The sequence below is a fragment of the Haliotis rubra genome, unplaced genomic scaffold (assembly GCF_003918875.1).
Source record: "Haliotis rubra isolate DU_JTF1 unplaced genomic scaffold, ASM391887v1 Scf28, whole genome shotgun sequence".
Classification (NCBI taxonomy): Eukaryota; Metazoa; Mollusca; class Gastropoda; order Lepetellida; family Haliotidae; genus Haliotis; species Haliotis rubra.
The window spans coordinates 2334194-2356820 of record NW_025766891.1 but is presented as its reverse complement, the minus strand read 5'-3'; the positions used below and the strand labels follow the sequence as shown (position 1 = coordinate 2356820).

General features: G+C 40.5%; 1 long non-coding RNA gene across 1 annotated transcript; it reads right to left on the bottom strand.

Moving 5' to 3' along the window:
* Positions 1–15549: 15549 nt before the first annotated feature.
* On the bottom strand, positions 15550–22426 carry LOC124281192. Its single transcript, XR_006899870.1, has 3 exons — positions 22338–22426; positions 20627–20667; positions 15550–15826 (listed from the first exon to the last, which is right to left on the bottom strand). It is a non-coding gene; the product is annotated as an uncharacterized LOC124281192 (long non-coding RNA).
* Positions 22427–22627: the final 201 nt, after the last annotated feature.

Genomic DNA, 22627 nt, shown 5'->3' with positions numbered 1-22627 from the left:
TAAATGTTAGTCCCGGGCGTTAAATACCAACTTGGCATTTCAAGTCATACCGTATGAAAAATATCCAAACTGATAATCCTTGGTACACATGTGAATTGTGAATAGTAATCCTTCCAAAAACGTTATCCTCGTTACTATGCATACATAGTGGGAAAGCCACATTAACTCGGTGCGCCTAGTGGCTGCAAGAGTTGTATGCTCCCCCAGGGAGTTGAGATTGATAATACGAAGTGCCGCTGAGACTGACATCCTATGATCGAGGGAAAAAAACAAAGCGCCTGTGAGCAGCCTAGCTGGAACTCAGCGCTATATATATAGATTATAATAACAATAACATCGATCAGAAAAAGTAACCCTTTGTGTTAGGTATCAAGTACCATTATCATTGTCATAGTTGAGAAGAAGAATGCTCCCTTCACTCAGGTACCAAGGAGTATTATCCTAGTAATACATCAGGATCGTTATCTTTGCACTCATGTATCAAGATGCTGTTTCCTTGTTATCCTTCAGGTTTAAGAAACATAAGCATCAGGTCGCGATATATGAAAGGAATTATACTGTTTGCAATTACACCATTTAATAAAAGCATTAAAGATAAATATAAAAATATTAAAATGTTCTTATAAGTAATCTTAAACTTTATTATAGTTATCGGGTTGTACGTAGATTCAACATATTGAAAAATATACAAACATATCTAAATATATTAGATCAGCAGTCTAAGGCTTTGACATGTGCTGTCCAGATCCACATATGATCTGGTTCGTCATATTTGGGTTTGTTGATCTGTCAGCAGAATTTCCCACCCCGTGATTGTTCATGAAGGTTGACTACGTCTATAGTCTGTATCAGTTCAGACTTGCCTCCCACATCAAACTCAAACACTGTACAAGAAGGGCGAACAAAATGCACTCATAATACACCGACTTCAAAATGAACCTATGCATCATATGACTGCACAGTGACGCGTTATGTTTTTAAATTGAAAACAGTAAAATGCGGTGATCAGTCCCTGAATAATGTACACAGGGGGGCACTTACTATAAATATTGATCTTAAAACCCTTTCCACATCAATTCCCAGTATGATCAATATATACACCACTAGCAAATTTAATTTCCATTTTAATTTCCCTACTCACCTCATCTCTCTTCTCTATTATTTGATACAGTTAGGTTTATATGAAGTATGCATGGCTCTTTTTTGTCGTGCATCATTATTGATTGCAGTAAAAGCAATATGAAGGTGGCAAACATCTGTTTTCAATACTTCAAATTGCTTTATCATTCACATTACGTCTAAATATTTTAAATAGAGGCATAGGATCACTTAACACAGAGGTAACCTTATAAATAAAGAGGAATTCGTACAATTGTTCGATCCTTACATTTACGATAGTGCTGACAGTGTTCTAAACTTTAAGCGAGTTATATTTCACACACGGACAGTTATCATATGTTTACAATAGGAAAAACAGATGACATAAATGGTTGATGATCAAAAGATTAAGCTTTCACTGACGGCCTTCATTGACTTACAGTAAGTGTTTAATGGGGTGGAAACTGTTGTATTCATTGTGTAACAATGTTTTAAGTGTACCACATTATATACACATTCAGTAATCGCCTTGAGTGCTTTAAGCTTGTGCTAGATTAAGACATAGATGAAGAAAAATCTGGAAAGTACTACAGACTGCTGATCTCAGGGTCTACTGCCACAGAGAATATTGTAGATATTCCTAAATCTTCTTACATATATAAGGGGACTGATCAAGGGCTAGGAATATGTCAATATTTTTCTCAGTCACAATATTTGTAGACGTTCATCCTTAACGCATCATGTTATGATATATCATAATCGTATGTTTGCCTAAATCACAGTGTTTCGAGACTTTCTACACTTGGTTAGAATTTTCATTCCATCCCAGATCATAATTTCCTACCACAGAAAACTCATTCCGTGATTCAAGTGGCATTTGCCACTAACCTACGGGACTCTAGACATAATTGTATCTCTGTCTGAAAAGAAAATATCCTTTACGTCTTCATAGATATCATAACTTATGTGAATTCTAGGGTTATAACATTTAGGAAAGAAAGATGATCCCCAAGGGCACCAAGTGTACTCCAGTCCATCCCCATCTGTTCGCTTTTGTAAATTCTTGTATTTTTGTAATTTTGTAATTCGATAGCTGACACATATGGCAATCACAGGAAACTATATCTGTACTCGTTTCCAGAAAGAAAGCCGCCTTCAAAACATGAAATCAGCATTCATTTGAATCAATGTCCACCAAGACCCTAGAAGGTTATACACAAAGAAGTGTTATATGGCTTCAATTTCTTTTGTTCTCTTTACTGTGAAATCATACTGATATATGTTCGCACAGACAGTTCCGGGACTACTTGACGAGGAACAACGTTGATTACATAGGATAAATATATATTTCTGCACATACGCCGTGCTTAAGTGTACATATGTTCAAACCAGAGGCTATATTGACAAAACGAATCGATAGAATGAAGAAAACACTAATATAAGAAAGCCATCAAGAGGTAGTCTAGACGAATGCTTGGATATTGATCTTGGTTTCAAATCATATCTGCACTGACTTACCTTTGGGAGTGATGTCAGATCTTCGAGCATTTGTGAGATGCTTTAATTGTTTGTCTTGTCTTAAGATCGTTGGGTATTAATACTTACAGACATATTGTAAGGACCCAGACCTGTGGCGTGATTCCAGACTATAGCGACCGGTGAAGGTCCGGGTTAGAGTTGGTCTTCGGTATCTCATGCTTGTTATGAGGCGACTAACGGATTCGGGTGGTCAGGCCCGCTGACTTGGGTGACACGTGTCATCGCACGATCCTCATGCTGTTGATTACTGTATTGTCTGGTTCAGACTAGATCATTTACAGACCGCCAGCATACAGTTGGGATATTGCTGAGTGCGGCGTTAAACAACAAACCAACAAACCAAACAATAGCAGATAAACGGCATGGTCAGCGTTAGATATCATGACATTATGTACACCTCAACAGTCAACAGAGAATTGGTCAAAAATAACAGTAAGCATAAAGACAATATGACATTATCTCTGACAAGAGACAATGGAACCACATAACACCAGCCCAACATAGTAAATGCATACTATTACAGTCTGTTGACTTTTTACTTAAAAGCGGAGTAAGAATCTACACCGAAACGTCACTCTATGCAATAGTGAGTGAGTGAGTGAGTTTAGTTTTACGCCGCACTCAGCAATATTCCAGCTATATGGCGGCGGCGGTCTGTAAATAATCGAGTCTGGACCAGACAATCCAGTCGCCTTTTATGACAAGAATGATTGCTGAAGACCTATTCTACCCCGGATCCCCGGGTCTACTCTATGCAATAACCAGGCGTTGTTATCTATATTATTGATCCAAGTCGTATGTGTTATTATCAACAATATAATCACCTGCAATGAGAGGTCCTGATTGATATTTGGACGAGATGACATACATTAATAACCCATTGCTAACCTCATTGCTATCTATCAAGAAGTGAATACAGCCAACACTTTTGGTATTCTATATCCTTCGCAAAATAGAAATGGGCGTTCTCGACTTCTGTGGAACTATGTTGCCTTATATCAAAGTATAATTTCAGCTATAAATATACTAAGCAGCAAAAAGAAACGTCATTTTGGAATTTTCCTTTGCAGAAACGGATAACTGTAAAATCATTTAATGTTTTGATTGTATATTTTTGACAACATCTCCAACTTTACCTGAGCAAAGAGATTCCTTCCCAAACTCAGAATGGAACCCAGGAAATGGTCTCAAAAAAGCAACCTGATCTCGGAGATGGTACGGTGTTCTCCATGTTTTCATGCAACTCATGCTGCACGTGCTGTTCACAAGGACCAGCCCTATAAAATGCACCCCCAAACCTGGTTGAAACATTCACATTACAACGTCGGTAGGATGCCGCGACTCACGACAGCTCAGAGGAACCAGGCGCTAGGAAGACTTGAAGCAGGCCACACTGAACAAGCCGTTGCCAATCACTTCCAGGTCATCTGGACCATCGGATCATCTACAGGCTGCAGCAACGTTTCCGGGCCACCAACACCACAAATGATCGCCCCCCTACTGGCAGACGAAGGGTGACCACAAGACGACAAGACTGCCATGTTGTACGACAACATGTACAGAATCCCTTCATGCAGGCATCGAAACAGCACGCCAGACAGTGGGAACACACGAAAGATCAATCAGTACTGATACAGTACGCCGACGTCTTAACAGCGGGAACCTCCATTGCCGTAGACCTTACCGTGGACCTATCCTCACCCCTCGTCATCGGCGTGAACGTCTACAGTTTGACCTACAACACCAAAACTGGCGATACAAGCAATGGAGAACTGTTCTGTTCACAGATGAGAGTCGGTACTGGGTATCAACTGCAGATGGCAGAACAAGAATATGGCGACGACATGGCCAGCGTTACTCAGACCAACGTGTTATGGAAAGAGACTCATGAGGAGGTGCAAGCATCATGGTATGGGGTGGAATAGGCCTGAACCAGAGAGTGGGTCCTGTGGTGTTCCAGAACCTTGGTCCAGGGAGAGGAGGCGGCATCACAGCGGTGCGCTACATCGACCAAGCTCTCAGACCCCAGGTCATACCACATTTCGCACGTCACCGGAACAACATTTTCCAGCATGATAGCGCTCGAGCCCATACTGCCAGAGCTACACGGGACTTCATACAGCAGAACGTTGTTAACATTATGCAGTGGCCAGCCCTTAGTCCTGATTTAAACCCGGTTGAACATCTTTTGGGATGAAATTCAGAGGAGACTGAATAATGTCATACTAAGGCCGAACACAGCCGATTTATTGCGCCAGGCCTTTCTCAGAGTGTGGTTCAAGGTGCCAATGGCCTTCATCAATCGATTGGTGCACTCCATACATAGACGTTGTGCTGCAGTTATATGGTGGTTTATTTCAGAAAAGTAATATAGGCCATAGGCCCAGGTTACACTTTGAGAATTACAGGGTGAGAAAATATGTTATAATGAGGACTGTCTCAGTAACATAGCTTGATATATATATGCCGATAAATGTTTTAAGATGCTTGCATTTGATGATTGCAGAAGCGTATTAAATTTTTGGATTGTTGGATATTCATAAAAGTGTAAAGGTATATACGGTCGCCGCAATACTTGATATTTATTACAAATAAGTACGAAGTGATATTCATCTTCTATATATGGCAATTTACAGATATTACATAATCTGTCATTTCTAGCCTCACCAATATACCTGCCAGTTTCTATTCGTAGTTTATGAGACCCCGATCTAAACTGAGCAAGCGCACGTCTATGTTTAAAATAGCTAACTATGAAGATATAAGATTCAACACCGAACATAGGTTTAAACAACGTGTATCCAAATGTTTTTGTGCCTTTTATTAGTGCAGAATGCCAGTCCTGTTGATACGAGACTTTGAGTCTACCAAGAAATTCATTTAAAAATAGCGTTTCACTTCGAACCATCTGTTCTTGCCAAACAAATCCAAATCCATAGACTTCTAATATATGCTTTATCCTAGATGCCCAGTTATTGCCGCTCGTGGTGGTCACACTAGATACTGAAGTCAAGGGTCTGAATGGACTGCAAACGTTCACGTAGTGTCTTGAAATTGAGAGTTATTCATTGATGTGTCAAAATATTGTACACAAAACATATTTTTGATCTGCTTAATATGTCAATCTCTGTAATGATTTCATTACATTGCCTATCTCATTGGGAATTCGTACTGACGGTTGTTTTGCTGCTGAGTATATGTAAAAGCACTGATATCCTGAAAGCAAACTGAGGTCGTGACCACAAACTGTGATCCTGACCACAAACTGAGATCGTGACCACAAACTGTGATCGTGACCACAAACTGTGATCCTGACCACAAACTGTGATCCTGACCATAAACTGAGATCCTGACCACAAACTGTGATCGTGACCACAAACTGTGATCGTGACCACAAACTGAGATCCTGACCACAAACTGTGATCCTGACCACAAACTGAGATCCTGACCACAAACTGTGATCCTGACCACAAACTGAGATCCTGACCACAAACTGTGATCCTGACCACAAACTGAGATCCTGACCACAAACTGAGATCATGTCCGCCACAAATACCATCAGGAACCATTAAATAAACATCGCAGAAAAACAAAACTCTTAATGTTCTGTTAACATGAAACGAAATATATCTGTAGATTTACCTTCAGTCCGCGAACGCTGTTGTTTTATATGTGTGACGACACAAACTGGCAGAGCGCAATCATCACGCTAGTCTTATCATAGATAGCCAGGGATTTAAATAGCTGAAGCCCGGAATACCTGATCTCAAAACATCAGTCACATCCCACGTTTGGACTCTTACTGCACTGACATACTCCAACAAACAGCGACCTGGCAACGAATCATCTAACATGGAAATTGTTTAACAGCTTTGATAGTGAATACGTTTTGATTACATGATAATATCAGCCTTGCCGAAACATGGATGATCGACGTTTATAAAATAATACGGCTACCTATTAGGACAGTTTCAGTATTTGAAAGTCACACACAGAACGAAACACATACCGAAGTGTACAGTAATAATAGTAGATAGAAGCGAAAAAACCCTTTCCACATTCATAAGAAATCTCCGCCAAAAGAGTCAACGGTGCCTTTGTCACTGAGAACGGTAAACTGTAGAAAATGACTGCATTTTTGCAAAACATCCGGTCCACTCGGTAAACCATAGGTGGGCTTGGCGAGAATGCTTTTACAGTTTATGGAAACAAACTAAATGTGCTTATTAGCCATAAGAAGTAACAAAAATAATTGCAATATATGCATAAGAACCGGTGAAGATCCGGGTTAGAATTGGTCTTAAGTAACCCATGCTTGTCGTAAGAGGCGACTAACGGGATCGGGTGATCAGGCTTGCTGATTTGGTTGGCACATGTCATCTTATGCCAGTTGCGTAGATATATGTTGTTGAACAATGGATTGCCTGGTCTAGACTCCTTTATTTACAGACCGCCGCCAATATTGCTGGGTGCGGCGTTGAACGACAGACAAAACAAACCTTTTCCAGTGGACATTAAAATGTGCCGAATTTCGAAAAAACACTTCATCCTTTTTTTCCAAATGTGATCTCTAACAGCTCATATTAAGAGTATGCAATGAAAAAACACGGTTACTACTAGCAGCATGACGAATTTACAAAGGAGAGCCAAAACCTTCTTTGTTAAAACTACACAGGTGTTCATAACATAAGTTTGCTATGGCTACAATCCCCGAAGTAAGGTTTGGGGTAATAGTTTAATTAATAGAACATTGGTAAACTAGGTTTGCACAAACGAAATGAACTGGATTTCCTTTAACGTGGGTCACGCATAAAACACAACGAACACGGCAGAAACAGTACGTGTCGCTTAAATGATCATGTTTTTCTACCGTTTTTTTCCAATCCAGTCCTGCCTATTTTACAACTTTTATGACACAATATTTGCTCTGTCAGCATTGATCAATCCCATCAAATAGACAACCCTGTCTAACAGCCATCCGTATGTTATCGGCCACACGCTTATCTATTGGAATCGATTACACAGCCGTCCATTTACATTGCTATTTAATTGCCTCAGGATGAAACAAGCTGACAGTTGAAACAACTCAATATACAGGAATTTTTCATTTATAAGACCTGACTGTTTCATTCCCAACTTGATATAATATCTTGGTTTGTTGTTAAACGTCGTACTTACACAAATTTCAACTCTGACACGGATATGGTAATACACCTATTTAGGATAGATGTTGACCATCCAGTAACTTTAGGCTCATATATTCAAAACGTCCACACGACAAGTGTACTGTATATACCCTGCCCGAGGCACAGAAAACATTGTTGAATACTAGATGTTTTTAAAAGCCCAAAAACGTTTATTGTTGCGGTTTTCCAAACGTTCTTATTGTCAGCCTTTAAACACATTTCAAAAGGGAGCTAAGTGAACCGAGTCGTGAAGGACGGGCAACAGTTACTTACAGGCACCTCTCACCCGGATCAGTTTGCTTGTGCTCATCAGTTCTCAGCACGATGCTCTTGTGTTTTACTAAATTTGTATGTCTCTAAATAATTTTTTTGGGTGTTACATTTCATATCCAACCGACAAATTGGAATACAGTCCAAGAATAATGTACGTATGGGGACACTTATAAATATCGATGATTAAACCTACCACAGCAATTTCAAATCTGATCCATATTTTCATCACTGGCGCGTTTTATATCCATTTCCAATTCCCTTATCACTTTATCTCTAATCTGAAATAGTTTACAGAAAGAGAACAGAGACATGTTTGGCCATTAAACATTATTTATCTCATTTGTGATGGGTAAAAGATTTTAAGGTGGCAAAACTATGTTTGGAATATTTAAAATGATTTAAATCGTTCCGAGAACGGACTACATTGTATGTATTTTTGATACAGTCTGAATGGGGGTGTATGACATACATTACCGTATAAATGATAAAGGGAAATTCATACTTATATTAAATAATGGTAATTACAATGAGATGCCCTACCCTTACCTACCCAAGCCTAGCCTACCCTAGCCTAGCATACCCCAGTCAAGCATACCCGAGCCTAGCCTAGCCTAGCATACCCTAGCCAAGCATACCCTAGCCTAGACTAGCCTAGCATACCCTAGCCAAGCATACCCTAGCCTAGCCTAGCCTAGCATAGCATAGCATACCCTAGCCAAGCCTACCCTAGCCTAGCCTACCCTACCCTAATAACCACTTATTGTTTATTGCATAGTGCGACAATTTGGCGTATATTCTTACATCGTTATCAAGGTAAAAGTGACGGTGTAAGAATCTACATCGAAACGTCGCTCTGTGCAATGAACATCAAGTCGTCTGCTTCATAATTGACTCATCAAGTTCGCCAATGCCGATGAAACAATATGTGATTCAGAGTTCGAATCGCTGCAGACGCCAACACAATACATTTTATATTTGTCGGGAGTCACTAATATTTCACGTGTTTACATTACAAGTAATGAGAAGTCAAATCATCCTATTTCTGGCACCAGCCTTCTTATACACTGTATCAAGGCACAAAATGTTTCTATATTTTCACAAACCACGCATGCATACTATAAACATGTGAACTCCAGTGGGGGGAGTTCCTTGAAAGGAAAGACAATGGTTGACCAACAAACGTATTTATGATACCACAATAGTTTGTTTTTCTTTAATTAACCTCACACGTTAGTCCTAAAACTCAGCTCGCAGACAACGGTTGAAGTCCAAATGAACATCCTTCTATTCTTCGTCTCAATTCAGGCATTACCTGCATCTCTCCAAACACAATATTTGTTTAATCAGTCAATGCAGTGAACAAGCCTTCCTCCTCAAACAACCACACGTACATTATCTGGCACACACATCAGTGTATTTACTCTGGCTTTTAACTGTCCCGCTATGAACTATGCTGTCAATTAAAACAACCCTGTATTTGCCATTATTTCCTTATAAGGTCTGCGTGTCACATTCCCAACCTGACACGGTGGTAATAAGTAACCCTCATTCAAGATAAATATTGCCCATCAATTATCTCCCAGTGCTCCTACAATCATAGTCTCTTCCCGATGTGTATTCCCTGCCTGAGCTGTGATGCATAGAACAGACAACATAGTTAACTGTTAGATTTTTCATTTCACATCTCGTATGTTTGTAGGGTCTGGTAGTGCAGACAGAACAAGTCGTAACGTGGGCTGTGACTGATGTTTTGAGATCAGGGATTCCGGCTGCAGCTATTTATACAGTCGAAATCTATGGCCATGCCGGTTTGTGATTACACACTGCCAGTTTGTATCGTAACACAGATGAAACAAGAGCTTCCACAAGCATTCACGTAAATCTGCAGACGTTTCGCTTCATGTCTACAGAACGTTTCGAATTCTCGTATGTAGAGATATAGCTTTAATGGGTCGTGGTTCTTCTATTTGTGGTAAGAATCACAACGTTTATAGTTATTGATAGGTGAAATAATTTCTTTGATAAATGGTAGAAGACATTGTCTCCAAGAAGTAGAGAACGCCAATATCCATTTCCACAATAGTATCAATGATACGAGTGTAGCATGAGTGTAGGTCACGTTCACGATGGTTAGGGTTTTATTTTGTTATCTGTGTCATCTCGTCCATTGACAAATCATCATGTCTTTTCGCTGTAAATAATTAAAATATTATTGGCCAGTCTGTCAGGTTGCATTTCAGAAATGTTGGGTACTACTGAAACCCTGACACTGCTTGTACTGACACCAGCATAAAGGAAGTCTTCATGAGGATGCTTGGATATCAGCCATAGTTAAATCACTGACTTTGCGACTATCGCCAATACATTAACACCTGGGTTATTATTTGTTTATTTCGCTGTTTAACGTTGCGCTCAGCAATATCGGCGCTCTGGATCGGAAACTCCACAGGTTGCCACTGATGAATATCGCTGTATGTAATTTGGATATTATGACGTGTCAGCCAAGTCAGCTAACCTGACCACTCGATCCAGTTCGTTGCCTCGTACCACGAGTATGGGTTGCTGAAGACCAATTCTAACTGCGTCTTCAAATTCTCTGATAATCGTTCAGGACGACAACATGCATCGAGTGGTCGGTGCATGGACTCGGCGATCACTCAGGTGGGCTGTACTACCAACGTGTAACATTAGCCACGAGTGTGTTCCCAATGGACTGGTATTATATGATTTACTTCATGGTAGAGGTGTAAATCTAACTCTTTTCGAAATGGAATATTAGTTATCTTTGACATTGTTTCATTGTTGAGGTTTGTTAAGGTTTTCTGCTATTGAGCACCTTTCACACTCACAATGAGAGGTTGTGTATTGGGACGGTTTCAAAACATTAAATATATTTGTGACCGTGATCATGTCAGAGAAAGAACTGTCAAAGTCTGGAAACGTGCCACAGGCGTGGGTCTTTAGAAGATGTCAGTACATATTACAACCCAACGATCTTAAAGCCACGACAAACAGTCAAAGCATCTCAAAATTATTACTCCCATCCATCATGGAAGATCTGACATCCCCACCAAAGGTATGCTACGACTGATATGAGATGAAAATGGATCAATATTCAAGCTCCTGTCTAGACTAACACTTGATGCCTTTCTTTTTTTAAACCATATTGACATTAAGTGGTTTCTGTACTTCAACTATTAGTTCAGACATGTAAGATTCTCATTTGAAACTCAGCACACTGAGGCACCGCGTGTGTGAAATAATTTATATTTCTTCTATGTAATCAACGTTTCTTCTCGTCAAGTCGCTCCGAACCCTGTCAGTGCAAACGTATAGATATCATCAGCATGATTTCCCACTAACCAGGACAAAAGGTTTTGAAGTCATTTAAGAATTGAATGTCAGTTTGTGTGTTTGCACTGAAAAAATGAACGATGTCAAAGCGGTGTTCAAACTCGTGTGAACGAGCGAGTTTACGAGCGAGTTCACGCGAGAGTTTGAACAACGCTTTGACATCGTTCATTTTTCAGTGCAAACACACAAACTGACATTCAATTCTTATAATTTCGCACTTTGAAGTTTACACATACGTTTTCCACCCACTTGTAGATGATCATTGTTTAGTGTGTTTTAATACCTGTAAAATGTTGTAATGCCATTTGGTTCAAGAACGTACGTATTGCAGCGATGTTTGTATACACAGCGATTTTATTTTTACACATGTATCCCAACCCTTGAAGAAATAGTTCTCAAAGTATTCGATCTTTAAAATATAACAACAAATTCGTTATGAGGTTTGAAACTGCTTTGATAAGTATAATCAATAACAGAATCAAACAGAAACAAATATCAGAAGCAATAACAATACCATTTTAACAAACTGGCATTGTACCTTTTCACTTGTAAATACCTTGTTTGACCGCGTAATAATACACTGACCGACTTCGAAGTTGTGCGGCGTGGCGAATAGGAAACAGATCTTGTTGTATTCTATTTATTTGTGATTGTTTATTGTGAAATTTTTTAGCAGTTGTTAAACAGACCTCGGGGCAGAAAACCGCCGGATGAACCCGCAAACTGCGAGACATTAAACTCCTGTGAAAAGGAACAATGTTCGGCAATCCGTTTGGTAGTGACATTGCCAAACTTGGGGTGACTTGAAACAGGTTCGTTCGCGAAATTGGTATCACCAATTATTGGGGGTCCTTGAAACCGAAGCGAAAAACGTTCACACACGTATGAACGGTGTTTACACAAGTATAGGGGTTCAAGAGTAATGAACCTTGAAATTTAGATCACATGACCGCTCTCTCAACCAACCAACGTTCGGGAATCTGTGTAAACTTGAAAGCACGAAAATTATAAAGCAATGTACATACATGTTTTGTATCCCAGTTACCTTCTAGGGTCTTGGTGGACAATGATGAAAGTACATGATGCGTTATCAAAATGATTACCAGTTTCCAGTTGGATAGGAGGCAGCTTCCGTGTAGGAAATACACATACAACTAAATACCTTAAATGAAGGTATAGTTTACTTTCCCGTGATGACAAACTGTATCGATTATCTGGCTGCATGAATAAACAATTAGCTACTAGTGTCCATCGTGGAAATAAACAAGGACTGACTGAGTTTGGTTTTACGCCGCTTTTAGCAATATTCCAGCAACATCACGGCGGGGGGCACCAGAAATGGGCTTCACACATTGTACCCATGTGGGGATTCGAACCCGGGTCTTCGGCGCGACGAGCCAACGCTTTAACCACTAGGCTACCCCACCGCCCCCAAATAAACAAGGAAGATATTGAACAACGGAGAGAGTTCTATTGATATACAACTTCTTCATTATTAATATCAGCGACGTTTGGGTGTAGCTATTAACATCGGTATCAAGCAAGTGATTGAACGGTGTTAGCAGCTACACCGAAACGTCGGTCATATTAATAAGAAAGACGTTGTATATCAATAGAACTCTCTCCGTTCTTCTTCACACCAACTTCTAAATACCACTCAATAGATAAGTGTTTGCATGACTGGTGTGTTCCCGAAACATCGAGAGGTAACTATTTAAAACCATTGCTTCATCTTTTTGAATTGTCCAAAGTGGATATCACTATAACATTTAATCGTAATGAACAAGAAACATTCACCCAACTTATACGATTCTTTAATAGGATGTAACCTCTATGGACAAAATGAGTTAGTTCGAAGTTATATCCTGATCAGTGTAATGACCGTTTAGGGATGTGCTCATCTGGGGCAATAGGCTCCGTTTTCTGGCAGACCCAGTTTCAAAGACGACACATGTTTTGGGACATCCAATCTGAATTTCAACAAGAATGCCTTCCTCTGACGAGCTGACCTAACCTACTGGTTTCTTCCGCTTATTAAGTCTGTTTCGGAAACGAAAACAACCCCGGGGGAGGGACGTGAACTCTTGGACAAAGGTCATAAATTTGATTACGTAAGCGCATACTATCCGATGACTTGAATCATACAAGTGAAGTTATCCACAAAAGTATGAAATACAATACTTATCACCAGAATTTCACAGCAGCCGGCTGAGGACATTAAAGGCTGAGGTTGGCCACGGACACATATTAGGTGTGCATCAAAGTGCGTTCAGGGTGTTTTAAGATCTATATACAAGAAATACAGTTTCACCCACGTTTGAGGAAAGCTCCTATCTTAATTGTATAAACGAGCGCGGGAGTCCCAGTTTGTCTCGCCAACTTCCAAAATTCTCAGGAAAAAGTATTACAAGATAACGACTTTTGGCACTGTGTATTCTTGACTTTAGTAACCATTTGATTGTTAAAAGGCCGCACGCATAAGCTTTTAATTGATCAGCATACAAAATATGGGCAAGAAGTTTGTTTCCATTTTGGCATGTATCAGAAATCACCCACAACCTTATTTTATGTCCAAGTTCTTGTCATGGAATTTTCGAACAGACAAAAACTATTTGGAAACATCTCTGAATAGCGGATACGGTGCAATAGCCGTCCGATACCCGCTTGACAAAGTCTCCGCAAGTTATATTATACTGTTGATGAATACGGCTCCGTAAACAAAACGTGGCAGAAGAATAAATATTTCTGTTTCGCTGGACGATCTACGTTTTCTTTTTAAACAGTACGTGATATATGATATATAGTATGACCAGATATTATTGAGAATTTTAGGAATATGTTTTCTGGATTGGATTTCTGGTATAAACAACCTTGACCAGCTATCAAGAACTTGGTTTCATTCAAGAGAGACAACTCCGTTAATCCTTTTTCATTAGTTGTGAAGAGTTATCCCCCTTTGTTTACTTGCTAGCAGCCGACATTTTCAGTGATCCTCAGTATGGATGATTTAGAGAAGAGGAAGTTGATTTTAGAGTATTATAACAAGGACATCAGATCAGCTAAAGTGATTTCAAGTAGAACAGGTATCCCCTTGTCCACTGTTTATCGCGTTTTGAAAAATATTGCAAATGGGTATGGCATTAAGCACCAGGGAGGCCCAGAAAATTGACTGTCGGTGACAGGAGGCGGCTTGGTATTCTTGTTTCTAAAAACAAACGAAGGAGTTTAAACTTAAGGCTGGATATGATTGATAGAGGAACTGTAGCTGTCTGTTAGGAGACAATTAGAAGTGAGCTGCATGCAATGGGTTGGCAGAAAAGTCGAGGAATTCCATCACCGATCATGAAACCTGAACAAAAGGAGCGAAGGTTGAACTGGTGCTTACAGCATAGATATTTTAACTGGGACAATGTGATTTTCTCAGATGAAAGTTCTGTGTGGCTGTTTCCTTATACACTGAAATTCTGGACCAAACAACCTGAAAAACCTTCGTATCAGCGCCCAAAGTACAGTCCGAAATGTGTGGGGTGGCATATCTGTGTTAGGGGCAACGCCCCTCTGTGTATTTGAAGGACATATGAACATTGAGCGGTACACAGATATTTTCGAGGGACATTTACTTCCATCTGCTCACGTGTTATATGGACATTTTTGGATTTTCCAGCAGGACAACGACCCAAAACATCGTTCAAAGCATTCACAGGCCTGGTTTCGGACCCAAAATATGACATTTTTAGATTGGCCAAGCTATAGCCCTGACCTAAATGCAATAGAACATGTTTGGGGACTGATGAAGGAAAGTGTCAATAAGAAAAATCTGACTAATATTGCTGAAATGAAAGAAGAGGTGGTCCGATATTGAGACAGCATGGACCACGACTTTGTAACTTCTTTGATCAGTAGTATGCCCCGCCGCATTGAAGCCTGCATTGCTGCCCATGGTGACTGAACAAAATACTAACTGTACACCTGTCTTTGAATCTGGAGTTATGTTCAGCTAATATTCACATTTAATGCGTGAGTAATGAGTGAAAAAAAATATATAAAATTACAATCTTTAAATTCTCAATAATTTCTGGTTGTTCTATACAAGACTCAATAAAGACAGAGATGTTTATTTGATCTTTCAAAACTTAACACGGGCATTGGCCAAAACATTTGAGTCTGTTTTTCAAAACCGGCCTGACGCAAACGGGAACAGAGGGTTTGTTGATATAGTTCGCACAGTCGTTTCCCTGTCCTCCGACGCATTTGTTTATGTCGACACACGCACGGAAGGCGCATTTACTCTGGCAGATGACACACTTAATTCTGTTGGCATCAACCACTGCTGTGATGACCATGGGCAGGATTAACAAGACGTTGAATGTGAATTTCTGAAAAAGATAAGTTGCCAGGTCAAAGCATTCTTTCATTACGTTTAGTTTGTTTAAACCATCAAACCCCAATATTTGGAAATTGTCAATATTATTTAAATAAAAGGTCATTTACAATTTACGCTGAAGACGTGTCCCTCTTCTTTGTAGGATGTGAAATCATGGTGAGTGAGTGAGTGAGTGATGCAAAACAAATGCTAATGAAGTGTCTTTGTGTGAAGCTTCAACTGGAAATTATGTGTAAACAATAGTACATCATGTGTGATTCAAGGTCTGCACATACTATATACAGGAATTGGGCCATTATCTTACTAAAGGCATTGGTGCCAATTCTGTCACAGGGATCTTGGCACATGAAGCTTTATTTCACCTGAACAACGAGACTGTTAGTGGTGTTACTATGTTGTAATACACACTGGTCATATATGTGCTGAATGATGTTGAATGTTCCTCGAGGCATTAGATCTCATACCATCCAGACCTAAATGATCAGGAGATGAAGCAATGGCGTGACGACCTAACGTATAGACCACTAGGTTACCCCAACGCCCCCTTGGTGACTGTGGTAAACATATGATAAACATGTAGTTTCATTAAGCGTTCTATTCCATATGTCCTTATACAAGTGATTGAGTGAGTTTAGTTTTACGCCGCGCTCAGAAATATTCCAGCTATATGGCGGTGGTCTGTAAATAATCGAGTCTGGATCAGACAATCCAGTGATCAACAGCATCAGCATCGATCTGCGCAATTTGGAACCGATGACATGTGTCAACCAAGTCAGCGAGCCTGACCACCCGATCCCGTTAGTCGCCTCTTACGACAAGCATAGTCGCCTTTTGCGGCAAGCATGGGTTGCTGAAGACCTATTCTACTCCGGATCTGCACGGGTCCCTTATACAAATATCCATACAGGGACAATACAAGTCTGGAGACCCGTGAAGATCAGGGTTGGAACTGGTCTTCAGTAACCCATGCTTGTCGTAGGAGGCGACTATCGGGGATCGAGTGGCCAGGCTCGCTGACTTGGTTGACATTTCATAGCATCCCGACTGCGTAGAGTAATGCTCATGCTGTTGATCACTGGATTGTCTGGTCCAGACCGCCGCCATATATCTGGAATATTGCTTAGTGCGGCGTTAAACAACAAACCAAGTAAACATATTTGTGGGACTATGGGGTACAAACCAACTAACAAGTCTGGATGGAGACATTTTTTATGTAAGTGTGTTAGTTCCGGGTGAAAAAAATGTGCCATGTTGTTTGTCCCCGTCCGCGTCATTTTTCAGGCAAAGGTCAAAACGTTGACAAAATAATTTGAGCGACGATTAACACCTTGTTGGACTTTAAATACATGTATGTAGCTCCATTGTGTGTGAACCATCGTTCTGTACATTTATGTTTCTCATTGATATCATTGTGATAAATAATTTGTAATTTTTTATGTATAAGCAGTTACGTAGTGCTGAACACAAAAAAGTACAAATGATAGTCTAGATCAGTTGTGTCTTTCTTGGCTTGGCCATCCTTGGTGGCAATCCCCTGTAAACCCCCCTTTCCCCTCCCATTGTCTTACTGAGTAATATGGTCTGGTGATTTTAATCCTATAACAATAACGACTGGCAAAAGAGAAAAAGAGGAACACCCCGTTTAAACAAGGGTAATAAAGACTCGCTAGTTGCATATCCTTTCCCTTGGACCGGTGAAGGTCCGGGTTAGAATTGATCTTCTTTAACCCATGCTTGTCGTAAGAGGCGACTAACGGGATCGGGTGGTCAGGCTCGCTGGCTTGGTTGACACATGTCATCGGTTCCCAAATGTGCAGATCGATGCTAATGCTGTTGATCACTGCACTATCTGGTGTACATCCAGCTGGTGAATACCATAGATGCAAATTGCTTCGGCTCTGGTGATGTTCGCTTGTACTGAATACGGCGCTGACATTTAGAACGGGAGTTGACGCACAGGATATGCTGGTTTGAATGAGGAAATGGCTTTTGAATTCGCTAGATTGTCTACATGACTGATGATGTAACATGTTTTAACTATGGAGTGTTGAACCAAATGGGTTTCACCACACATATATTCAGTTACTATCAGCTGGTTTTCAAATGAGTATACTGATACTAAGTTCATTATGGCAATGTTTCAAATATCAGTGTGAAGATAATGGGTAGATTATTGTCAGGTGTGCAGATTATCGGTTAATATTTCCAGCTGTCAAATATTTGTTTAAATGAACACGAGTGTATTGTTGCGATGTTTCAAATATCACCAATAAAGATTATCAGTTAATTATTGCAACGTTACAAAAGTCGGTGTATAGGTAATAAGTTCATTATCGCAAGGTTTCAAATATCATTTTGAAGATAATGAGGTTTCAAATATCAGATCATCAGTTAATTTGTGTTGGGTTGCAAAAGTCATTGTGCTGATTATCAGTTGAATATTACTAGGTTAGAAAAATCAGTGCACAGGTAATAAATTAATTATTGCTAGGTCTCAGATATGGGACAATGAGTTAACAATAGCTACCTTCACATATCTTTATCTGGTTTTAAATACCAGTAAGCAGGAGAAGTGATATATTGTTGAAAGTATATTTACACATTTGGCATGCGTGCAAGCATGAGTGAGTGAGTTTAGTTTTACGCCGCACTCAGCAATATTACAGCTATACGGCGGCGTTCTGTTAATAATCAAGTCTGGACCAGACAATCCAGTGATCAACAACATGATGATCGATCTACGCAATTGGGATACGATGGCTTGTGTCAACCAAGTCAGCGAGCCTGACCACCCGATTCCGTTAGTCACCGCTGACGACAAGCATGGGTTACTGAAGACCATTTTCTAACCCAGATCTTCATGGTGTGCAAAAATGACATAAAATCGCGATTTAACTATGACGTATGTAAGGTCACGTGGCTGATAGTAACATAAGAATGTACGGAAAATGCTTTTGTATACAACAGAAAAGTCACAATTCCACTCTCTTCATAGTGAATACTGACGAAAGACCGTTGTTATTTGAATCGCTTTTTTAAAATAACATCGACAAAACACTTTCCATGAAATAGAGTCAGAAATTCTGTTACACGCCGAGTCTGTTTTAAGTTTCAGACTACGTCTACAGCATGTATTTATGAATGACTACCAAAGGGTGAAAATACCACGTGGCCAACGCCACCGTTGGTCCTCGTCACAAATACATGCAAAGACCAGTGACGTGTTCGCCTAAACAACGCGGCAAGTCGTCACACAGATTTGCAGCAGTCATATTCTTTGTCACTAATGCGTCAGTTCTGGGAACAAATATATCAGAAATACTTTGAATGCGATTTACTGAACTACCCGAAACACCCATACAGAAGTATGCTGAGTGGTTTGATTGGTTGCTGTTTAACGCCGCATTAAGCAATTTCCCCCCGTCTATGGCGGACATAAATCATCGAGTCAGGACCAGACAATCCATTGACTGACATCATGCGCATCGATCTGCGCAACGGGATACGAAGACATATAATTATGTCAACCAAGAACCTGACCACCGGAACCCGTTAGTCGTATTTTACGACAAGCACGGGTTGCTGAAGACCAATATGAGCCCGGAACATCACCTGCCTACGGACTGACTGACTGACTGAGTTTGGTTTTACGCCGCTTTTAGCAATATTCCAGCAACATCACGGCGGGGGACATTGTACCCATGTGGGGACTCGAACCCGGGTCTTCGGCGTGACGAGCCAACGCTTTAGCCACTAGGCTACCCCACCGCCCCCCCTGTCTACGGAACTGTACATTGATCCACAGTATTATACGCAGTGTAGCTATGCACAAGTATAACAATAGTCACTGATGCGTCAAATGTTGATGTGTTTTCCACATGTCTACTATAAATAAATACCCGAAAGCGTAACAGTACCCCTCAAAGAGCAACCCTGATCCCACAAAATCTCAGGTAGAGCCGTTCGTCAAGATCTTCGGGGAAAGAATATGCTTGGAAGTTTAAGCACATATTCGTTCACATACAATTATGCATTCAGTACATACTCTATGGACCCGTGAAGACCCGGGTTAGAATTGATCTTCAGTAACCCATGCTTGTCGTAAGAGGCGACTAACGGGATCGAGTGGTCAGGCTCGCTGATTCGGTTGACACATGTCATAGTATCCCGACTGCGTAGAGTAATGCTCATGCTGTTGATCACTGGATTGTCTCGTCCACACATCGGGATCGGGTGGTCAGGCTCGCTGACTTGGTTGACACATGTCATCGCATCCTAATTGCGCAGATCGATGTTCATGCTGTTGATCACTGGGTTGTCTGGTCCAGACTCGATTATTTACAGATCGCCGCCATATAGCTGGAATATTGTTGATTGCGGCGTAAAACGTAACTCACTCACTCACATATTCTATGGGTCGTCAAGATACAGGTTAGAATTATTCTTCAGCAACCCATGCTTGTCGAGGGGCGACTAACGGTATCAGGTGATCAGGCTCGCTGACGTGGTTGACGTCATCGTATACCAAAACCAAGATTGATGCTCATGATGTCAGTCACTGGATTGTCAGCCAATGGATTATTTACATCCCGCCGCCATATAGTTGGAATGTTGCGGTATTAAACAACAAACAAACAAAACATATGTGTGTGAGTTTCAACATTAACGTGGGACAACGGGGTACCGTGTTGTTCACAGTTTAGCGGCTGAGGTCGAAGGTTCGAGTCTCTACTTGGGTAAAACCCTATAGTAACAACAGCAATAATTATAAGAATAATCATGATGAGCTTACCATATCTGTCCTATGAAGTATGTCGGTGGCTTCCAGATAGTCTGAAAGGAGCAAAAATACCAGGTGACATGAATTCATACAGTTGGAAAGGTGAAAATATGAACATTTTGCAAATCTAATGACCACCAGTGTAAGAGGGAAATTGATTTAAGTTTCAAATATCTCCACAGTAACCAAACCGGATTCGAACCCAAGAATAACGGACCTGGACATGGCTATGGAGCGCAGGTCTGCACTTCGAACCTTGATGCACATTTTCTACACATCTTGTCATCGTAGACGAACGGCGTCGGAGGTTTTTTAAATTGTCAAGCACCTGATTGTCTGGTCCAGACCTGATTGTCTACTGGATGCTGAGATATATATGTCAAATTGGTACAGCTGAGTAGGAAGACAAGTTGAAAATCGGAAATATACTCGAAGGCAAACGTCATTCTTACGTTGATATTTTTCACATACAAACCTATATTGTTTTGCTTTTTGCATTTTAAGTGAATTGTTACAAACTTCGTTTTTTAGACTTCACCATGCCACGACTTACTGAAAATAGCAAATGGCGAGATATATGAATGCTTCGATCCGAAAAGCTCACAGCGTGACGTCACATTATACCCATTTGGGTAATAGAACCCGAACGCTTTAACCTCAAGACTTCCTCACCGGCCACGTTCACAGACAAGGCACAGGGCCCTTATTTAGTGATATTACAGCAATATAACGCCATATATTTACGTGTATAAGTGCAGGGGTGTCTGTTTATATGTTACACTTCCAGCAACATCACCAGATTTGTCACCAGTTGAACATGGCTTGGCTTATAAAATTAAACCGGTCTTCTTCACGATCCAACGCTGCCAGAACTACAGCGTAACCTTCCTCAAAAGTAAGTGCTTTGTCTTGTGTTTGGCTGTAAAAGCAACCTTAGCGCCACGAGTGTTATAAATCTAAGTTTCGTCACGATATGGTTGTGATATTGCCGATGTGACGTTAAATAGTAACTCACTCACTCACTATAAATCTAAGTTAGAGTATAAGAGATGTGAATGAGTATGGTTTTACGCCGCCTTTAGCAATATTCGACAAATATCACGGCGGGGGACACCAGAAATTGGCCTCACACTTTGAACCCATGTGGGAAATCGAACCCGGGACGAGCGGACGTACCCCAACATATGGGAGTAACGATCACCTTAGTGCTAACATCACTTATTGTTTAGTGGACTCGTTCAAGCGAAGGCGTGCATCTGGCATCGATGTCCAAGGTGAACACTTACTACACAGCGTGTCAACCTGACTCATTTAGAACTTATACTGGACGCGGTCTTCACACGGACGTTCGGTAATTTCCTAACCTCAAAACATTAGTGAGTGAGTATTGTTTTACGCCGTTTTTAGCAATATTCGAGCAATATCAGAGCGGGTGACACCAGAAATGGGCTTCGTACATTGTGCCCATGTAGGGAATCGAACCCGGGTCGAGCGGACGTTTTAATCATTAAGCTACTCCACCACCCGCCCAAACAGTATCCTTTTCATAAGTCAAATGTTTTGACAGATTCTCTTTACTTTTTGGATTTGAGCATATGACAGTATTAAATTCGTTCAATTTAGTGATTTAGCCTAGCAACCTGTCATTCAAACTGGTTATAAATACACATCCTTTACTGCCTAAAACATATTTTATCATACACTGAAAATGAAACATTGTTACCTTAAATCCGTTCGAGAGATAGTTCAAGCTGCTTGGTATGGACAGAAGTGATGACAAAGTGCCAAAATGCCGATTTATATACCATTCTGACACTACAACAGGAAGTCATGGCTATTTGACAATAATTACAGTGTTTACGAAGTTGAAGTGATGGCATGCAATTATTTGTAAAAGGAAGCTTTATCTATGAGATAAGTGGCAAAGGTTATTCCGAACCCATTGCCTTTGGTATTTTCTGCGATAGTTAAATTGTTCTAATGGCTCGGTGGGTGAAGCACGTTATGCGTAGG